The sequence below is a fragment of the Cervus canadensis genome, chromosome 6, assembly GCF_019320065.1.
Source record: "Cervus canadensis isolate Bull #8, Minnesota chromosome 6, ASM1932006v1, whole genome shotgun sequence".
In the NCBI taxonomy this organism is placed as follows: Eukaryota; Metazoa; Chordata; class Mammalia; order Artiodactyla; family Cervidae; genus Cervus; species Cervus canadensis.
Genome location: NC_057391.1, coordinates 25539298 through 25547119, shown reverse-complemented (window position 1 = coordinate 25547119; position 7822 = coordinate 25539298). Strand labels below are relative to the sequence as shown.

The window sequence follows — 7822 nt, the reverse complement described above, 5'->3', positions numbered from 1 at the left end:
TTACCCAGCAATCTCATTTTAAGCTTTGATGCCATGAAAGAAAAAATTAATACAAAAGGATGTGTGTGTAAAGATATTTGTAGCAGTTTGTAGGGCTCCCAAAACTAGAAACTAGGTAAATGCTTATTAACAGGGAAGTCAGTAAATAAATTATGGTTTGTCCACATTGTGAATCAGGCAACTATTACAAAGAATAAATTAGAACACCTCTCCGGACAGCTTTCTGTACCTTTTGTACATGTTTTCATTCTGTGGCATATTTCAGTAGAGAAATTTAGAAGTACAAATCTCTCTATATCCTGACTAACCTCTCTTTAAATCCAAAGGTGCTTTTGTCTATCTTCTCCTTTCTTGTTTAGACACTAAAGCCCAAACTAAATTTGAGGTACATGATTAAATGATACCAAAGATTTATGCAGGGAACATTTCTGATTCTGGCTCTTTGTTATACTTGTACTGTGTAAACTCTAAGTAACTCTGTACAATGGCAAGGTGATCTTTAGTTTTTGGTACTTCTGCAAGGACTTTCTTTCCAACTTACTAATTATGTCTGTCTCCCTCTCATACTCTTCAGTTAACCTCAGGGTCAGCCTTGTGCATGAAGTTGATGGATGGAGGAAATCGCTCAGTGGTGTCTGAATTTTTGCTGCAGGGAGATCCAGATTCTTCTTTTTCTCTTTTTCACAGTATTTTATATAGCGAGTATGTTGGGAAACCTTCTCATTGTGCTCACAATTCTGTCAGACCACCATTTACATTCCCCCATGTACTTTTTGTTGGCAAATCTCTCCTTCATTGACACAGGTGTTTCCAGCATTGCAACCCCAAAGATGATTTCTGACCTTTTCAGAAGACACAAAGTCATCTCCTTGAGAGGCTGCATCACTCAGATGTTCTTTATTCACACTGTTGGGGGTGCAGAGATGGTGCTGCTCATAGTCATGGCCTATGACCGGTACTTGGCCATCTGCAAGCCCCTCCACTACCTGACCATCATGAGCCTAAGAGTGTGCACTTCTCTTCTGGCTGTTGCTTGGACCATTGGACTCATCCACTCTGTGGCCCAGCTGGCTTTTGTTGTCAACTTACCCTTTTGTGGCCCCAATGAAATGGATAGCTTTTACTGTGATTTTCCTCGGTTCATCAAACTTGCATGTACAGACACGTATAGATTGGAGTTTCTGGTCACTGCCAACAGTGGTTTCATCTCCATGGGCACCTTCTTGATCCTGATTGTGTCTTACACCTTCATCCTGTTCACGGTTCGCAAACACTCTTCAGGTGTTTCCTCCAAGGCCCTTTCTACCCTCTCAGCTCACATCACTGTGGTAGTTTTCTTCTTTGGCCCTTGCATTATTGTCTATGTGTGGCCATTCCCTACCTTACCCATAGATAAATTTTTAGCCATCTTTGATGCTCTTATCACTCCTTTTATGAATCCTATTATCTATACACTTAGAAACAAGGAGATGAAGATGGCAATGAGGAGACTGTTTGGTAAGGTTTTAAGTTTGAAGAAGAGTTTTTTCATGCACAGTCCAAGAAATTCAGATTGATCTTGACTATTCTTGGAAATTGTCCTCTTTTAACTACACTTTTCATATATATTTTCAGTGTATTTAATGATATTGTTTGGGCTTCCTTGGTGGCTCAGTGGTAAAGAATCTGCCTGTAAGCAGGAGATAACAGGTTTGATCCCTGGGTTGGGAAGACTTTTCATAAATCTTTTCAGTGTATTTAAGATTTTCAGTATCCACTGTGAAACCTCTCCTCAGGGATTCTTTTCTGAGCTCATCAGTTTTTCATAGGGATACTTACTCTAAGGAATCTGATAATATTAGGGAGTAGAAAATTCAGTGGGCTTCTCCGGTAGCTCAGCGGTAAAGAATCTGCCTGCAATGAAGGAGATGCAGGTTCAATCTCTGAGTTGGGAATATCTACGAGGAGGAAGGCATGGCAACCCACGGACAGAGGAGCCTGGTGGGCTACAGACCATAGGGTTGCAAAGAGTCGGACACAACTAAAGTAACTGAACACACATGCACAGTAAATTCAGCACTGAAATATAATGTCCTTATTAGTTTTTATTATAGATGTTGGTAGAGGCTCATGTCTCATATAATGGGCACGTTTTCTATTAAAACAAAATGTTGGATACTCTTCTCTTTGGTAGCAATTCTCAAATATGGAGCTCTTCTGGTATACATATATACTGCTATTCAAGCTCTTTGTGTTTCCCAGTGTCTATATGCCCAGAAGAAAAAACAAAAAAAGAAAACTACCTACGTAACTGAGAATTTGAGGCTTCTAACATCTTAATTTTGCCATCCACACCCAGATTTAATTAATAATAAGGTTTTTTCATTTAGTTAGGATTAGAATATTAAATTTTGGATAACTCATAGAGTGACAACTCAGGAGGCATTAATCTTATTAATTAATCAAATGTTTTGAGACCTGGTCATGTAAATTTCTACTCCTCAGTGTTTATGATTTTTCCTAAACAAGAATCACTATTTTTATATGACAATGATAACTATGTGAGACTAAATGATTATAAATGGATTGAATATTTTTTAGATAAGAGGCAATACTGAATTAAAAAGAAAAAGATATCTATATTATGAGAATGAGGTTAATAACTAAATAAAACAAAGTGTAGAAATTACAAAAGAAAATTTATTACAAAACTGTATAAATGAAGAAATAAAAAGAAAATCTATTACTAAACTGTATAATGAAGAAATGTATTAAACTTTCCATGTGTTAAAATGTTGCATGTAATTATTAAAAAATAAATATACCATTCAGAAATAGTATAAGTATTCAAAGAGTATCTCACTGTTCTTTTTTTTAAAGGAAAGTTTGTTTTTATTATTTAACTGGAGTATAGTTGATTTACAATATTATGTTAGTTTCAGATGTGTAGCATAGTGATTTTTTCTGATTATATTCAGTTATAGGTTATTATAAGATATTGAGTATAATTCCCTGTGCTATACAGTAAATCCCCGTTGCTTATTTATTCTTGTATAGTATTTTTTGTATCTCTTAATCCCATAATTCTAATTTATTCCTCCTCTCCTCCTTGGTAACCATAAATTTGTTTTCTGTGTCTGTGAGTCTATTTCTGCTTTGTATACAGATTCATTTGTATTATTTTTAGACCATATATAAGTGATATCATGTTGTATTTGTCTCTCTTTGACATTTCACTAAGCATATTCTTTAAGTCCATTTATGTTGCTGCAAATGGCAATATTTCATTCTTTTTTGTGGTCGAGTTGTATGTCATTTGTATATATATATACATATATATATTATTCTATGGTGCTTTTTAATGTTCTGGAGGAATTCATCAAGCAGACTAGCTTATGCAAAAAATTACATAAATAGAAATTCAATTAATCAGAAAATGTACTGAATATTTGCTGTATCTAAATCCTGTGTCAGGAGCTGTAGAAAACTGTGTTAGAAGTATATAATTTAATTTTAGGAAGGGACAATGGATCTCTGAGGCAAAAATCATTGCAAGTAAGTAAGGAGTGCGGTAGGGTGGGCAGACTGAACAAAAAGGTTTGAGTAGAGGGGATTCATGAATTTGTGAACATTATGGAATGGAGTTAGAAGTCATGCTGACTCATCTTCTGAGGTAAGTGCATGCCTTGGGAAGGAGAGAAGCTCCTGGAGAGCTCTGAAGGCTAAGGGTAGACTGATGCCACAGCATGACAGAGGGTGGATACCTACTCTACCTCATTGCTTAACCAGGGTCCACGAAGCCTGAAAAGATTTGACCCTGCCAACTTCATTGAGCCTTTTCCCTCTTCTTAGCCATTTTGGACTTGTTGCTTGAGTATTCCAAGCTCATGGTCTGAGGCCTGTACACTGGCCCTGCATTTCACTCGTGGAGAGTTTTGCCTAGGTAATGTAGGGCTGGTTCCTTCTCATCATCCAGATACCAGCTTGAAGGCCAACACCAGAAAAAATTCTTATCTAAGGAAGTTTTTGCCTTACTACTCTAGTTATTCTATACCATATGCTTTGTTTAATACCTTCATGACTTAAAAAAAAATCTATTTGAGAGATTGCTTTGTTAGTTTTTTTTCTCCCACTGGAAAGAAAGGTCTATAAATCAGGAAATATGAATTTTTGTTATTTGTACGTAGCGTGCGTGCATGCTAAGTCGCTTCAGTCATGTCCAACTCTGTGTGACCCTATGAACTATAGCCCACCAGGGCCTTCTGTCCATGGGATTCTCCAGGCAAGAATACTGGAGTGGGTTGTCCTTCCCTCCTCCATAGAATCTTTCTGACCCAGGGATCGAACCCATATCTCTTGAGTCTCATGCACTGGCAGGAGGGTTGTTTACCACTAGCGCCAACTGGGAAGCCCTTTGTACCTAGAGGGATACCCAATTTATGCAGGAAGTCAATAATATTTGCCTGCCTTAGAGTAGGAAGTCAACAATTATTTGTGCAAAGAGCAATGGTAAACAAAAGCTGAGGAGGAGAAAGAAACAACTCTTTCCTTCTGAATCAGAAGGTATGGAAAAGAATGGGAAAATCTGGTAGATTTATAACAAACATTTTGTGTTAACTTTTTCAGGATAACAAACTAGTGGCGTCTAAAGTACATTTGTAGCTTACATATGCTGCTAAGTTGCTTCAGTTGTATCCGACTCTGTGCGACCCCATAGACGCAGCCCACTAGGCTCTGCCGTCCCTGGGATTCTCCAGGTAAGAATACTGGAGTGGGTTACCATTTCCTTCTCCAGCTTAGATATAGATAAGCACAAAGAAGAAAAGGAAAAAAGTCACCAAAAATAATCCCACTGAAACATAACAGTTAAAATTTTGTTATGTTTCTTTTGAGATATTTATTTATGTATTTGAGCTTCCCACATGGTGCTAGTGGTAAAGAATCCACCTGCCAATGCAGGAGTCATGGGTTTGATCACTGGGTCAGGAAGATCCACTGGAGGAGGGCATGGCAGCCCACTCCAGTATTATTGAGTGGAGAATCCCACAGAGGAGATTCTGGGTGGCTACAGTCGATAGGGTCATTTCCAATTATCAGTTACCAACAGTACTGCTATGAAAGACCTTGATGTATATCATTGTATATATAAAGCTTTGATTCCTTACTCATGACAACTTAACAGAAATGAAATCACTATGCTGAAATATATTTGTAAGGTTTCATTATATATTGCAAAATTGTCCTCTAAAATGGTTGGGTGGTCAATTTAAAATTCCTTCAACAGCAGTGAATTAGAGGACTAGTTTGTCCCACCTTTGCAAAAGGTGGATGTATAATTAAATTGAATCTTTATAAACCTAAAAATAAAGTTGTTATTTACTTATCCAATTAAAATTTTCTTAATTTTTGTTATAAAATAGTACATATTTATAAAATATGTAGCACATATTTAAGTTAGAAAGTACAATACCGGTGATCCCACCTATCATTGCACATATTCTCCTAACTTCTATTCCTTTACTCTGCTTCCCACTCAGATGTAATCAATATTCTAGGTGTTTTGGTTTATGCTTCTTTTGCCTTTTTGAAAAATAATTTTAATAAACAAGTATATATTTACAAACATTATGAAGTTTAATGTGACTCATTTGTAAAGTATATATGTATGCTTAAAATATGCATAATGTATTAGAACTTATTCAAGAAAAACTATGAATATATATTTTTAAGGAATTTCTCTTTTTCATCTTCACAGTTTTACAATTTATTTGCATACTCAACGTTGAAAAGCTGAAAGTTTTTCCTCTAAGATCAGGAGCCAGATGAGGATGCCTGTTTTTGGTACTTTTATTCAACACAGTGTTAGAAGTCTTAGCCACAGTGATCAGACAAGAAATAGAAAAGGCATTCAAATTAAAAGGTAAGAAATAAAAATGTCACTATTTGCAGATGACATGATACTAAATGTAGAAAAACCTAAAGACTCCACCATGTGAAGTGTAACGAATGAAGACATGGTGAACCCTTCAAAAAAAAAAAAGACTCCACCAAAAAACTATTAGAACTAATAAATGAATTCAGTAAAGTTGCAGGATACAAAAGTAATATACAGAAATTTGTTGCATTGTTATACACTAATCCAGAGAAATCAAGAAAGCAATCCTATTTACAATTGCATCCAAAAGAATAAAATACCTATGAATAAATTTAATCAAGGAGGTGAAAGACCTATACTCTGAAAACTAGAAGATATTAATGAAAGAAACTGAAGATGACCCAAATAAGTGAAAAGAAATTTTGTGTTCATGGATTGAAAGAGTTAATGTCATTAAAATATTTATACCACACAAGGCAGTCTACAGATTCAGGGCACTCTCAATCTAAATATCCATGGCATTTTTCACAGAACCTAGAATAAACAATAATTAAATTTGTATGATAGCTGTTCAGTCATGTCTGACTCTTTGTGATCCCATGGACTGTAGCTTGCCAGGCTTCTCTGTCCAAGCAATTCTCCAGGCAAGAATACTGGAAAGGATACCCATTGCCTTCTCCAAGGGATCTTCCTGACCCAGAGATTGAAGCCAGGTCTCCCTCATTTCAGGCAGATTCTTTACCATCTGAGCCACCAGGGAAGCCCTAAATTTGTATGGAATCATGAAATATCCTGAACAGCCAAAATAATTTTGAGAAATACACACAAAACTAGAGGTATTGTAGGACTTCCTTGCTAGTCTAGTAAAATATCCACCTGCCAATGCAGGGGACACAGGTTCCATCCCTAGTCTAGGAAGATTCCACATTTCCTGGGGCAACTAAGCCCATGGGTCACAACTACTGGGCCTGCAGGCTGCACTTACTAAAGCCAGTGTGCCTACAGCCCACACTCCACAACAAGAAAAGCCATCACAATGAAAAGTCCATGCACTGCAACTAGAGTAGTTCCTGCTCGCTGCAATTGAAGAAAGTCCATGCATGGCAATGAAGACCCAGCATAGCCAAAATAATAATAATAATAATAAAATAGAGGTATTCATACTCTTTGACCTCAAACTACACTACAATGCTATAGCTTCCCAGGTGACTCAGTGGTAAAGCATCTGCCTGCCAATGTAGGAGCCGCAGGAGACGTGAGTTCAATCCCTGGGTTGGGAAGATCCCCTGGAGGAGGGCGTGGCAGCCCACTCCAATATTCTTACCTGGAGAATCTCATGGACATAGGAGCCTGGTGGGTTACAAATCATGGGGTCACAAAGGATTGGACAAGACTGAGCATGTACACACAGTCATGGTAATCAAAACAGCACGATACTGGCACAAAAACAGACACATAGATCAATGGAACAGAATAGAAAGCTCAGACATGCAAATGCAGTCAATTTGGCTATGGGCAAAGGAGAAAAGAATATACAATGGGGAATAGACAATGTTGGGAAAACTGGACAGCTACATGTAAAGAAATGAAACTATATCATTTTGTCACACCCAATATAAAAATAAACTCAAAATGGATTAAAAACTTAAAGATCAGCCCCAAAACCACAAAACACCTAGGAGAAAACATGACCTATGCTATCTTCATATTTAGTTGCTCTTTAATTTAGTCTTAGTAATATTTTTTTGGATCTGTCTCCTCAAGCAAGGGCAACAAAAACAAAAGTAAACAATGGGATTACATCAACCTAAAAAAAACCCAAAAGCTTTTGCATAAGGAAGGAAACCACCAATAAAATGGAAAGGCAATCTACTAAGTGGACAAGATGTTTGGAAATGATATCTGATAAAAGGTTAATAGGCAAACTATATAAATAACTCATACAACTCAATATAAAAAAGATGGAAA

The 7822-nt window shown here is 36.8% G+C and overlaps 1 pseudogene; it reads left to right on the top strand.

Annotated features, from left to right (window-relative positions):
• The first annotated feature begins 607 nt into the window (after nt 1-607).
• On the top strand, nt 608-1556 carry LOC122444275 (annotated as a pseudogene).
• Nucleotides 1557-7822: the final 6266 nt, after the last annotated feature.